The sequence below is a fragment of the Amblyomma americanum genome, chromosome 1, assembly GCF_052857255.1.
Source record: "Amblyomma americanum isolate KBUSLIRL-KWMA chromosome 1, ASM5285725v1, whole genome shotgun sequence".
Lineage (NCBI taxonomy): Eukaryota > Metazoa > Arthropoda > Arachnida > Ixodida > Ixodidae > Amblyomma > Amblyomma americanum.
The window spans coordinates 184,010,356-184,024,291 of NC_135497.1; the positions used below are offsets into that span (position 1 = coordinate 184,010,356).

At 47.2% G+C, this 13,936-nt stretch overlaps 1 protein-coding gene across 1 annotated transcript in view; it reads right to left on the reverse strand.

Annotated features, from left to right (window-relative positions):
* LOC144114330 (neuropilin and tolloid-like protein 1) overlaps positions 1 to 13,936 on the reverse strand; it is a 328,075-nt gene that overhangs the window by 63,931 nt on the left and 250,208 nt on the right. The gene's annotated exons all lie outside the window — the stretch shown is intronic.

A 13,936-nucleotide genomic window follows, 5' to 3' on the forward strand; every position in this document is an offset into this window, starting at 1 on the left:
ACCCTAAAGTGTCCGCCCTTCGTTATATCGTCTCTCTACCTCATATCACTCTAATAACGTTACATACTGGCCGTCCATTAGACGAAGGCCACTTGTCAGAAATCGGTGCGCATCGTCAGGAAATGAGAAGACAACACCGCGAAAAGGCAACGCTGGGGACATGACATTTTGTAGCAAAGGCACTTTTATTCGCTTTGGTGGGCGGGCGTGTTGAGTTAATGTCAGCTTAATTTGAGAGCGTTAAATGGAGAGCCACGCTCTTTGGACAAATGTTGTCTACCCTACCTATCATCAGAAATTTATCATGGGGCATTGCCGTCCATATCAAGGGCATAAGAAAAGACTTGCAACCCGTAAAGTAACTTGCGGATGACAAATTATTCGAATTGTCCGCTTATTTCATGGTGCCGCGCAGTGCCATTTTGGCAGGCAAGAGACATCTACTCTGCGTTTCCCACTAGTCCAAGCCCTGAATGAATCCTCTCCAGAGCATACCCAATGCAGAAATTTCATCAAACTCTGGACGGACACCATTTTTCGGACTAAATGTGGGCGGGCATCAGGCTCCATGCTGAGTGAATTAAAGATTTCTCTTGAGCGGCTGCCGCTTTTTCTTTTGTCAATAGAGACATGTACACGGTTTCCTATGTCATACCTTTTCGGACATATACGAAGCTAGGCGAGTCCAAAGGAATAGAAAACGAGGAGGCACTCTGCATTTGCTATGAGAAAAAAAAAGGTTTGTGGACTACGTGGAAACGGAGAAAACGGCGTTGTAGTGCAGCCGTGGCATGCAGTCTGCAATAAAATATGTCTATCGATTCCAGGTTCGACGCCTGAGGTGCGACAGAATTGGTGCTTTATGGTTGATGGGGGTTTAATGTCCCAAAGCGACTCAGGCTATGAGGCACGTCGTACTGGAGGGCTCCGGAAAATTTCGACCACTTGGGGTTTTTAACGTGCACTGACATAGCACAGTACACGGGCCTCTAGAATTTCACCTCCATCGAAATGCGACCGCCGCGGCCGGGATCGAACCCGCGCCTTTCGGGTCAGCAGCTGAGTGCCATAACCACTGAGCCACCACGGTAGCCTTATTCTAAGCGTAAGATTGTGTCACCTCTTTCAGCAGTCCATATCAACAGGTGGTGTCCTTCCACAAGATTGGAAGTGTGGTAAGATCATTCCATTCTCCAAAAAAGGTTAATCTCTTTCATGCAAAAACTACCGCTACCGTGCCATTCCCCTTACAAGCGTCTGTTCGAAACTAATGGGACTTACTATTTATCCTCACGTAGTCAAATTACTAGTCTCCGTAAAATTTTTCCATCCTAAACAACATGGCTTCTTGGAAGGACCTTTCATGCAACTCTCAATTAGTTCTCTTTATTAACGACCTAAGCTCCAACCTTGACCTAAACATTCCTACTGTCACTCTCTTCCTTGATTTCGAAAAAAGCTTTCGATAAAGTACCGAAGAACGTACTACTACTAAAGCTTTCGCGCCTAAATCTTAATCATTTAGTAATGGAATGGCTCTGCAACTTTCTGGCTAACAGAGAGCAATTTGTTTTGCTAACAAGTATTTATCTCCTCGTAGCCCGGCCATTTCAGGTGTTCGCCAAGGTACAGTTCTCAGACCCTTGCTTTTCCGTAGCTAGATTAAAGATCTTTCTTCCAATATTTCCTCTATCATCCGGTTATTTTCTTTCGACTGCGTAATTTATCGCCCAATCTCGAAGAGTACTGATATTGACATTCTTCAAAAAGATCTTAACCGAATACAAACTTGGTGCAAACAATTGTTAATTTCTCTTAATATTACTAAAACGTGTTATTTCGTTCCATCGCAGGCAATTGCATACTCCTTCTGAATACGTCATTTCTGGTTCGGAAGTGTCGCCTGTTTTTTTCCTATAAGGGTATTACTGTAACCAAAAACCTAAAATGGTCATCTCGTATCATGAACATCGCTAACGAGTATAATCGTAGCCTTGGTTTTAGTCTGCGATTGCAGTCTGCGATTTGCTGCCCCAGCCATCAAATCATTAGCATGCCTAACTTTTGTCCGTCATAAACTAGAATACAGCAATATGATATCTTCGAGCCGCCGCGGTGGCTGAGTGGTTATGGCGCTCGGCTGCCGGCCCGAAAGATGCGGGTTCGATCCCGGCCGCGGCGGTCGCATTAGGATGGAGGTGAAGTTCTAGAGGCGCGTGTGCTGTCAGTGCACGTTACAGAACCCCAGGTGGTCGAAATTTCCGGACCCCTTCACTACGGCGTCTCTCATAGCCTGAGTCGCTTTGGGACGTTAAACCCCCATAAACCATAAACCATATGATATCTTCACCAGTCTATCCTCTCTTTAGCTTTAGAAAGAATGCAAAATCGTGCTGTCCGTTTTATTTATCCCGATTATTCATATTATACTAGTGTGTCTACTTTTAAATCCAGAACCAACTGAACAGCTATGAAAAAATTTCTCGATTGTGCCTCTTTCATACGTTTTGTCATTCATCTCATGGAGCATCAGTCATATCACCACTGATCGCCTCTCCAGCCGTATTAGTCACCATAACGCTGTCTACGCCCCTGCCGCAAGAATTACCGCTCATTCCCGACCTTTTTTCGTAATTTCATCCCGGGACTGGAATGATCTCGCACAGCACGCCGTGATTCATATCAACGCCATTCATTTTAAGAACGCTATCAGTACCATTGTTGTTTAACTGCCACGCCCGTCCCTCATGTAATGCCCCTCACCAGGGGCTTTTCAGGTACCAAATAATAAAAAAAAACGGAATAAAAAGCACTACACCAAAATATTAATCTGAGCAGTGCATTATGCAGATGTGACCAAAAATGACAGCAGTTTATTTTTAAAACTCGAAAGCATGATGTCATTTTTAATGAAAGCGGCAGATTATTCCGAAACGCAATATCAGGAAATGCGGATGTAACTTTCCTGCAGTTGATACAGATTTCAGAAAGTAGGAAGCAATTTATAGGAAGCGAACTTGCTGCAATTATACTGCTGTCAGTAAACTTGTATGGCAAATGATTTTTTAGGAAATTCAAAGCATACTAACAAATTAATGAATAGATAACATGTCTGCACTAGCCACACCACTAGTGTTGGAAATGCCGCAATGCTGTTAATGGTACGAAAGACCTGATTTCAATTATTTCGCAAGAATGGAAGGTAAGTTTTGGGTTTACTTGCGTACACGTCATGCCGAAATTGATGTTGTTAGGTATGCACGCATGATAAGGTGCAAAAAGTACGTGTCGCAGAAAGAGCTTTTACGATTGCTCTGATGACAAAGGCGTCCTTTTATTGAGATGGACAGTTTGGTGGTAGCTACATAAGCTTAAGAAATCGCAAAACGGTGAAGAAATTGTACGACTACGGAGAGGAATAAAATGGCAATCAGGGCTTTAAAAAGGCGTTATAGTGGTAAATAGACGTGGCCTTAGGCGAATTCTGAAAATCTCAAGTTCAGCTTGGATATAATAAGTAAACTGTTAGCACGATCGCTTAATTAAATGTTGCAGGACGCACTTCCTCGAATATTTATTAAGCGTCACTGATTTCAGACTAGCACACAGACAGACGTCTTGTCATGCCTGTCTGTGTCCACGTATGAAATAAGTAGCGCTGAATTACTATTTTGTTATATATTATAGCATGACACCACACAACTTCCTTAGCTAAAACATCATTCAACTTTGAAGTTATGGCCAAGAAAAAACGCGAAAAGAAAGGAAAAATGAGTCTAGAAAATTTTGTACAATACCCGGCTCTCTTGTCCGCAGTTGTTTCTAAACGCAGAACTTTCAGGGCTCATTGTTTTAGTCCCCACGCTTTCATACTCTGCCCCGGTGTGGCTTATGCGCTGGAATTTCAGGTATTGATATTCAAATTTTGAAGCAGTGCTTGAGGTTGGTTATCCCGATATATATATATATATATATATATATATATATATATATATATATATATATATATATATATATATATATATATATATATATATATATATATATATATATATATATATATATATATATATAATCAGCATTAACTGAGATGACGTAACGCAGGCACACGAATCAGCCGGGATGGCCTCTGTGGGGCGGCTGATTTGATAACAAGCAGTGGCGTCATTCATAAATAACGGGATTGCATTTCAATAAGAGTAGCTTGAAAGAAAAACAATAAAGCATATTGGTGGCACGACGCCAGCACGAGTCAGTTCAAAATTAAACGGCTTATCTTGCCCCCTTTTGTCATCTCTCTCTCTCATTCTCTCTCTCTCTCCCTCTTTTTAGGGCTCATTTCGCTAGAACGAAGAGCTACGCGTAATATGAAACTCGTTCGCGCAACATCGGCACGGAATGACGTCGTGTCGGCGTCATTGCACCGCTCATCATATATGCAGCGTTAGGAGACGACGGCTCAGACGGTGCGTGGGACGTTTAGCATTCATGCTCTTATCATCGCACTAACGCACATACAGATTAGAATAAAGCCCATTAGTCAAACCCGCCACGTGAGAAACAGACCGCCGTCGCTGCACAGAATACGCCCACGTGTATACATAAGCCACCTCGACATCCGTGCGTGGATTTGCCCTCGGCATTCCACGGATGGCTGCTCATGCACGCCCAACTTCCGTCGTTTGCTGTGGCCTTTACTTTGTTAACCAAATTCGTGGACGGACTCAAAAACAAAAAATAGAAGGAAAGGAATCGGGGCGACGGCTTGGAAAATCGTGCGTCTAAGGCGGACAAGCGAGAGCCGTGATTTATACCTGTTTCGGGGAACGCAAATCCACCTCAGTGCGTGCGCGGCAGGGACGCTTACCGCCGCGACCAAAAAAAAAAAGGAAATCGACAGAAAATGATAGAAAGGGAATGAAAAAAAGAAAACCACAGAGCGTCTCTGCCTGTTCGCGCATGGCCGCATCCCGCGATCGGTTTGTTTTGTACGCGACGACTCCTTTTCAATTTCGTGCACTCCTTCACTCACCCGCCTCGCGCCCTTTTTCGCTTCGTCACCCCGCCTCTCCACACTGCGGTGTTTTAGTTGTCTCTCGTGCCGCTTTCGTCGCGCTTTTGCGGGCCGCCGAGACGTTGAATAGCAGAGCGCGCCTCGCCTTTCGGCCGGCGGTGCGCGAATCTGTACCTCGGCCTGGCTGAGGAAAAGCGCGCCCGTGTCGTAGGCCGCCGGGGCTTCCCCCGCTTTTCCGACGAGCCGCGCTCACGCACGGCCCACTGGACGCGGAAAGAAGGGGCTCCGTGTGGCGGAGGATAGCGCCAGCGGTGTCCAAGAAAGAAAGAGCGCATTGTTCGCGACCAGCGAAGAAGGGCCAACCACGCAGAGGGCGAGGAGGAGGGGTTGAAACGGTCTAAAAGGAAAGAGCCGAAAAAATGTAATCATAAATTCACGAAAAGTGCGAAGGGAAGGAAGGAAGAAAACAAAAGCGAGAGATCGAGTTGGCGGACGCGCGCATCTGACGGCATGATTTTGTTCCAAACTGGCTCTACACGAGGCGTCGCTCGGCGCGTGCCCGATCGAGAGCCGTGGGCGCGCTGCGGATCGCGCACTCGGCAGCAGCAGATTACGGGGGCCGTTTATTTGTGAACGCCGGTTCCGAGTGTGCGTCGAGCCGAAGGCTGTGGGGGCTTACTCGGAATCGTCTCGACGAAAATAACAAGGACGACCGAAAGCGCACGGGCGCGATTAAACGAACAAAAAAAGGCACAAAAGTCGAGCTCGACAGCGCAATCGAAGGGAGGCAAAGGAGCCGGCGGGTAGGCTGGAGAACGAGATGGACGCCTGGCTTGCTTCGATAACGGCCTTTGAACGAGTTCTAGCAAATTGGCTCGGCCTCTGGGCCGTTTTTCATGGCGCTTTCCCTCGTTACCTTGCCGAGCTTATAATGTTATTGTAGGCAGCCGTAGTCTTGTTTTCCGGCCCAGATAACGAGGCGGGCGCTCATACGTACGGCCGGGAGCGCCTCCGAGGACTGACCGCTCCATTCTGGCACGGCTCACCGCGAGAGCGAAGGGGCCTCAATCCGGCAGCTGTAAAGAATGAGCTCTTTTGTTCCCAGCCAATTTGTTACTAGATGGCGCAGCCGCTGGGGTTCCATTGGGGAAATGAAAAAGAAACGGGCTAGCGCTGCGGAACAGTTAAGTATTATGTTTCCTAATCGACGAAAATGCCCCGCAGGCATACAGGAACTGCTTCATTGGGTAGTGATCTCCGAGTGCTCTAAGGGTGTCCGCCGGAGGCGCGAAACGAGTCTTTACGAGCACTTTGTCTCAACGGACCTCACGGCGTGGTCCTAAGTGGCCGCTCGAAGCATGTCGACTTGCCGACGGCAGTGCTGCTCCCGAGCACTCCGTCAGCTCCACGGTGCGCCCACTGAGGGTCGCGCGTTGTTGGCTGCCTTTATGCTGACCACTTTACACCGGCCTCCTCTTCCTTCGTTTATCGGCCAATAAAGCCCGGCGCCGGAGTTGTCGTAAGCATCGACGACTTCCGCGAGTGGTGGCGTGAGAACCGCTTAGGCTGGCACCAATTGTGAACGTCCCGACAAACAGCCTAGAGGGACGTCGCATTAAACGTTCGGTGTTCGAATTATTTATCCCAGGGAAAGCCGGCTTTCTAAATTCGATTAAAACGTGACCGCTTTTTGGCACAAAATAGACGTACAGCATTGTTTTGATTATTTTTTCTTCAACTGGGGCACCTATAGAAGCAGTGTTTGAAATTACTGCCTCTTGGTGCCTGCGAGGTCATCCATATCTACGGCCTGCATTCGTAGGTTGCCCGAATTGTGTCGTAGCTTGGTGTTACCGCTAGTGCTTTGAGTCTTATCATTTAGCCTGGCACTCTTAACTACTGGAGCGGCGAAAGACGATGCCTAGGTACAGCTCGGCTCAAAGCCGTAACAGCAGTGTATCAGGCGCACACTATCTGCCTTATCGTTACAGCGCTTAGACTGCATTATCATGTCGCGCCCGTAAGCTGTCTGCTTGGCATTGCTAGTGCCCCGCCGCCATCACCTATATAAAGGCGTACCAATAAACCCCAAGCGTTCGTCTTGTTCCTGCCACTATGTAGTTGCCTCCGTTCTTAGTTCGACACAGATCACGTTACAAACAGCGCGGTCTAAAGAGACAGACCTTTTTATTTCTGTTTCCTAGAGACGGGGAGAATATAGAGCTATGCACCGTGCAACGATCGAGCGGCCGTGGTACAACTCTGGCCAACTCTTGGTCAACTCTGGTCAACAGGTCTTAAACAGCTCTGGCAAACTCTTTCCTCCCGTGTTTTCTACCCTGGACATCCTTCCTGGCATGAACACGTTGATCGCAAGGTCATTAAAAAACAACGTGTTACCATCGCCCGTGTTCAACTCTTTGCTGGTTCTAGCGGGAAAGCAAGACTTTGAGCCAGTAAATCGAGGCCGAGCTCGCGACATGTGAGAGCGATCCTCGAGTGGCTTGCACCTTCCACTTGCGTGTTAGGGAGAGAGAGAGAGAGAGAGATAGGCAGAGAGTAGCGTGGCCAGCTGCGATAGCCTGGCATGCGCCAGCAGAACTGCCTGTCAACCACGAAACAGTTTGAATTCGTCTGCTCATTCTCTGGCGCTAGCTCCATCGTTCGCGCCAGTGAAAAGAACTTCTGAGAGAGGACCACTCTGACGAGTGGATTGTTAAAACTAACGGTTACCGAATAGCAACACGGTGTTGTCCGCCTGGTCAGTGTAAGAAACATTTCACGTGTGCTTTTCGTGTATACCATTGCAGGCACCATACCGAGCGTGCTGCTTTCTCCTTTAACGACACCAGCCATGAAGGCGACGCCTAGCGGCTTGGAAGGTAAAAAGAAAACGGCAGCTCTGGTGTGAACTGGCTTATCGCCACCTTAATAAAAGTCATTGCGTTACTGTGTGTGAAGACTCTTTCAAACGGGCGCTTACACTTTCCTTCGAAGTAGAGAAGAACATAACTCTCAGAGAAGTATTAGTCCATAGAAGTCATGTCCGTTCTTCACAATCTTGGAAGCGGCTTTGAAGAGAAGTCGTTGTCTTCGGCGCTTTCATCGGCGCGTTAAACTCAGCTGAAAGTATGCGGTAAATAATAAGACACTGAATTAGACACACTGGGGCCGTGTTTTATTCTCGAAAACGTATTTCGAGCTGAACTTTGAATACGAGAAACCAGTTGTATCTGCGGTGAAGACGTCACAAGTAGGCCACTAAATTCACGACACGAAAGACGCATGACAACGAAAACGCGCGAGAATAAACTCACGACAAAGCCAGATTTAAACGTTCCGAAGCGCATGAGGCGCCGTCGTGTCGCAAATGGAATTAAAGGCTTCCGGAAGACTGTAAATAACACTGTGAAATATTTTTGTTTTTCTTTCGACAAGTGAAAACTTAGCATGTCAAGTTGCAGGAAACAATTCTGCTTGAGAACAATAGTGCTGCCTTGAAGTTTTGAAGGCTATACCTCTCTCACATGGCATTCTTCGAAGGCCTTTCCAGCAAAGGCGCCTGTTTTCACCAAAGGAGCGAAAGCTCAAAGGTGCAGCGACGCAGCTACACTGTTCAGCCCAAAGGTGGAACACGTTGAGACTTAGCACCCGCTGTTGTGCTTGAGACTGCTGAAGTGAGTGTTTGAAAATTAAAGTGGGGTATTCTGTTCATTCGTTGATCTCAGACATTTTTTTTTTAAATTCTAATTGCTTCCTTAAAAGAACTGCAACAACCACTCTCATCAGCAGCAGCAGGTTTTGTGACTTGCCTTGGCCACCAGGGCACTCGGTGTTGATACATGTTTAATGTCTTGAAATCTGGGCACAAAACAAACATCCGTACAAAAAGCTAAGCCAGACGTGCCTTTCGTATTTTCGGCAGATGCTTTCAAACCTTATTGCCCGCATCGCTTTTTTTTTTCATACCTTTTACTTTTGGACGTTGGACGACACTGCTAGCACTGCCATCGCAGGTTCTCGAAGGCCGCGCCTTTGGACTCGAAAGGTCTCGGACGGGAAACTTCTCCTCCAAGGCCCTTAGCGGCAAAGGCGCAACATTTGTGCCATATAGCTGCAAACCTTACGCCTTTGGATATAGGGACCTGATTCTGAAAGGGCTTGGTGGTGCCCGTGTGACAGGGGTATTAAACGCAATGCCCTTAAGAAAGAAGTTATTTGAACTCAGCATTTTAGACGCGTTCATGCTGCAGGGATATAATAAACAAAAGTTCGGCAAACTAATATGCGGAGTGCCACTATAGGACGATTTGTAAGATATGTAAATCTGAAATTTGATAATTTCTTGAATACGAGACTTCGCAAGCACATATCCGCCGTTATAAGTTTGGGGAATCCGACTTTGGCGCAGAAATTAATTTTTGTGCATCCAGAGCGCATTTCATTAAATTCAGTGGTGCAAATTCGCACCCTCAAAATTCGGCTGCATGCCGGGTGTTTCATTTAAGATATTCTGCAGTTAAAAAAGAACAGGCTTTTTGAGTTAGAAGAGCGCTTTTTTCGGCATAGCATTGTCTGCAGTGTAGCGCGTCAGAATACAGCTAAGACGTGCTCACTAGCAGGCTGGTTAACTGATACTGAGTAGTTTATTTTTGAACTATTGCTGTTAGCCGCCGCGGTGGCTGAGTGGTTATGGCGCTCGGCTGCCGGCCCGAAAGACGCGGGTTCGATCCCGGCCGCGGCGGTCGAATTTCGATGGAGGTGAAATTCTAGAGGCCCGTGTGCTGTGCGATGTCAGTGCACGTAAAAGAACCCCAGGTGGTCGAAATTTCCGGAGCCCTTCACTACGGCGTCCCTCATAGCCTGAGTCGCTTTGGGACGTTAAATCCCCCATAAACCATAAAAACCATAAACTATTGCTGTTAGTCTCCTTGTTCAATGAGAGGCGTGTAGCCCTCTGTAAGTAGTATCCATATCAGGTTGCAAAAGTTCGAAAACGCAGTTACCCTCGGTGGTGTGGACCAACATATTCTGGCTACATCACGCCAAAATACATATGCGCTTTCGAGAAGCTTGCAGGCAAAGCAACCCCTCCAGTGCGTGTAACTCTTCGAATTAACCGAAATTTGTGCCAGCTTTTTCCATCAAGACCGGGTCGCACTTTGTAAGTTTTACTTTCTGTTTTGGTTTCTTTAGCCTCTTTGTCACTGCTCAGGCTTGGCTCTAATAACGAAGCCGACGAGCAACATTGCTTAGCGGCTCTCGACCCTGACGCCGCAGACAGCCGCTGTTAATTAAAGGGAGAAGAGAAAAGGGGAAAAGAGAAAGCTTATAGCACGCGGCCCCAGTGTTCGAAATGCTACTTTTGCGGTATTTCACGTTCGGAGGTCGTTATACATCCGCATCAACGCTATACCTTAAACATAAGCCGTCAATAATTAATTAAACAAAAACGCTATCAGGCGCGTGCGCTATGGCAGCTTCGCGCGATTAAAAAAGAGGGTGGCAAGTTTTATTGAGCAGAACGCAATAATAGTAAGATTAGGGTAATAAAAAATCTGGAGTTATTTCCTGTTCCTTTGATGTCACTGGCAACGATGTAATGGAGTCGGAAGAGTGGAGAGCTGGGTCAATTGGTATACATGTTCATACAGAATAAAACCAGCGGAAGGGCCGCGGACGTAGCGAAAAACACAGGACGAAGCTAGGTCTTCAACTTTCAACATCCTGGACTTTCAACGTTGAAAGTCGGGTTTTATTCCGCTGACCGACCGGTTTTATTCAGTGTAACGGAATGGAGGATGCCGTGGAACAGAACAAAAAGCGTGGTATATGGGCGGACCTTTCACTTTCGATAAGGTTTGCTCCGATATTTGAGCCGATAATTCCTGCTCGGAGTTGTACGCGAACGTTCACATGGAAGCGATATGTTACTTGCAGCTAATTCTGACGTTGAGATTGTGATGTTATTGGATCATCATTAACACGCTCTGAAAAGCTTGGAACCCAGTGGTTGCTCTCTCCTAGTAAATTTCTCGTGTGTAAGAAACCAAATGCATAGCTTCATGTTTAAAAGTACGCAGGGTACATTTTATGTGAAACAGTGGAAAGTCATCACTAGAACGTGAATATCTATGCAGCTTTAAGCGAGTTTCCTACTGCGATCCTCTGCAGTGCAGCCATATAAATATACTCAGTACATTCTGGCCAGCTGTTCGCTTCGCTATACGATGCTACTCTCCGCTATGCCTCAGTGGCTATGAGTTGAGCACGGTTCGCCGGATCGGTTCTCAGCCTTTGTAGACGCACTTCAGAGGAGGCGGTCGCGAATGCGAAAACGACCATTTACTAAATTTTGCAAGTTGAAGTGCTCTAGGTGGGAGTAATTAATCCACGGTCTTCTACTGAACGGCGGGCCCACAGTTCGGGGGTGGCTTTGGTGCGTAAAAATACGCCGTAACGACATTTTTGCTATTATGGTACTGAGGTCTCTACGCGGGTATTATGCTTTTCCTTGCGGGTTATGACGTGAAGGCTCAAGTGATCAAGAAGACACCTGCAGTGAAAGAACCGGAAATGGCACCTCCGCCATCTTGAATGGAACTCTTCAAGAGTCTCCTTCGGCAGCAAAGCACGCACAGCAATAAAGGGACAAAAAAAAAAGAGACGGCAGGTAGAGTAACCCGGGCGACCAGCGAGGAGCGACGTGGTTGACACAGGAAGAGAAAGAGAAGTCAGTGGAAAGAAGGAAAGCAGGAAACAAGAAGAAGAAATAAAAGTAGAAAAAGAAAGTAGTCCAGCAGCTAAGGGGCGGAAAGATGTGCTCGGGTGAAAGGAACAGAAACGGAAGACAACTGAGCAATAGCGCAAGAGAGTCGCCGAAAGCAAAACGCGTTGCAGATGCAATCTAGAAAGGCGGGCGAAAAGCACGAAAGAAAAGCGGGAACAGTCCAATATGGCGGCTCCCTGGAGAGCCGTCCGGAGTCGGCTGCGCTCGCTGCCGGTGCTGAAACTTTTACCAGCGAAAACGAGTCGGGCGCGAAACGCCCCCTCCCCCCCCCCCCTCCTCGACGACTTTTCTTTCAACATTTTTTTCTTCTCTTTTCCGGACATGCACTGGTCGCGCAGAGCGGTGAGAAGAGGGCGCCCGAGACTTCATGAAGCGCCGAAAGCAGAAAAGGGGCCCCAGAACGCGGAGAGCGCACGCGCAGAAGGTATTAGAAGGGAAGCGACGAAAAGAAGGAACGGCGGGCGAGTGGGGTTCGCCAATGAGCGACAGGCCGGGGAAGAGGTGAAGGGGAAAAACAATTTCATTTGGACGTGTTAAAAGTCGGGAGCGTGACGGCGGCGCTATACGGATCACGGCAGGCCCGTTGGCGCGCGACGCTGCGGTAATTGTGCACACACCGAGTCGCGCTGCTGCCCGAGTGCTGCTACACGGTCGCCAGAGTAAGTTAAGCCGAAGCAGAGGCGGTAAGCTGAAGACAGGGGGCCTCGCTGTCGCCGGACAGAGCGCCGCTCAGGCATGGTGACAGACTTCTTAGATTCAGCGCCGGTCGGAAGGACCATACAAACATGCATACGGCTCTTCTGAACGCATCGGTGCAGCGTTCAAGTTTCAATGGCATGTTCGCGTACGCTCAGTGCCGAGAAAGTTTAGACTTATCGGTGTCTACCTGCTCCCGCCTTTCAGATTACTGAAGGCGTGAAGGAGATCTTGTATTAAGGGTTCTTGCACTGCAGTCTTGCATGAAAATACGGCACGCTTGAAAACACACCGGAAGGCTCGCAGAAAGTGAAAAAAAAAGCACCGACATAAAACAGCACCCGTGCAGGCCAGCTCAGAAGTTCTAGCTTAATAGCAACGAGAGAAGTGTGATGCACGGCGAGTCAGCAAAATTTACGCCTCGCGCATCGCAGCGGTCACAGCAACTGCTGCTGATCTCTTTCATAGAAGCAGCTTTGGGAAGAGTCAATCCGTTAAAACGAACTTGCTGCTGGTGGCGGATGTCTTTTCTAGCGCCGCTTGTGACTACTTGGCTAGCGATAAATAGCTTCGACATCTAAAGATCGTAGCAAATATTTCCTGAACAGTGTATATATATATTATATGGAGGGCACGGCCACTCTGCAACCATGCAGGCTAACCTGTTTGTCTGATTGGTGCAGGTGAGCAAACGTTATGGAAAATTCATTCTGTCTAAAAACCTTTCTTTGATTTTTCTGCCATGCCTTTATGATTTATGCTTGTATCTTTCACAACTAACTGTTATTGCTTGCTGGAAACGTGGAGACTAACCCGGGTCCCGACAGGTCACAGCTTTCTAGGCAGCTACAGCAAATCGAAGACGACGTAAAGGTTAATAAAGAGGATAGGCTCACTTCCATTGACACCAAATTAGAAAGGCTTTCATTTCTAGATGATAAGATTTCCACTTGCGTGAAGCAAGTTTCTGCCTTAAAGGAAACAGTTGCGTCCCTTGAAAAGAAAATTGATGAACTGGGAAACTACTTGAGAAGAAATAACTTAATCGCGTACGGCGTTTCTGAGGATCCTGAGGAAAATAACAACTCACTTGAAACACTAGTTAACGAAGAGATATTCAGGGACACACTAAAAATTGAACAGGTTGCAAGAGAAAGAATTCATTGGCTAGGCAAACCAGAAGCTAGCAAATGCAGACACGTATTCTGAAGCTTCTGGATTTTCGAGACAAACCCAGAATTCTAAGAAACTGTAACAAACTAAAAACGACTGACTACTCGATTGGTGAAGATTTTTCAGCTCGAGTACGTGAAATCAGAAAGAAGCTCTGGAAAGCTGGTAAAGAAAAAAAGAATTCAGGACAGAAAGTGTCTCAGGTTTTTGATAAGTTGCGCGTCAACAATGACCTGTACCGATGGGACGACGGGACAGACAGT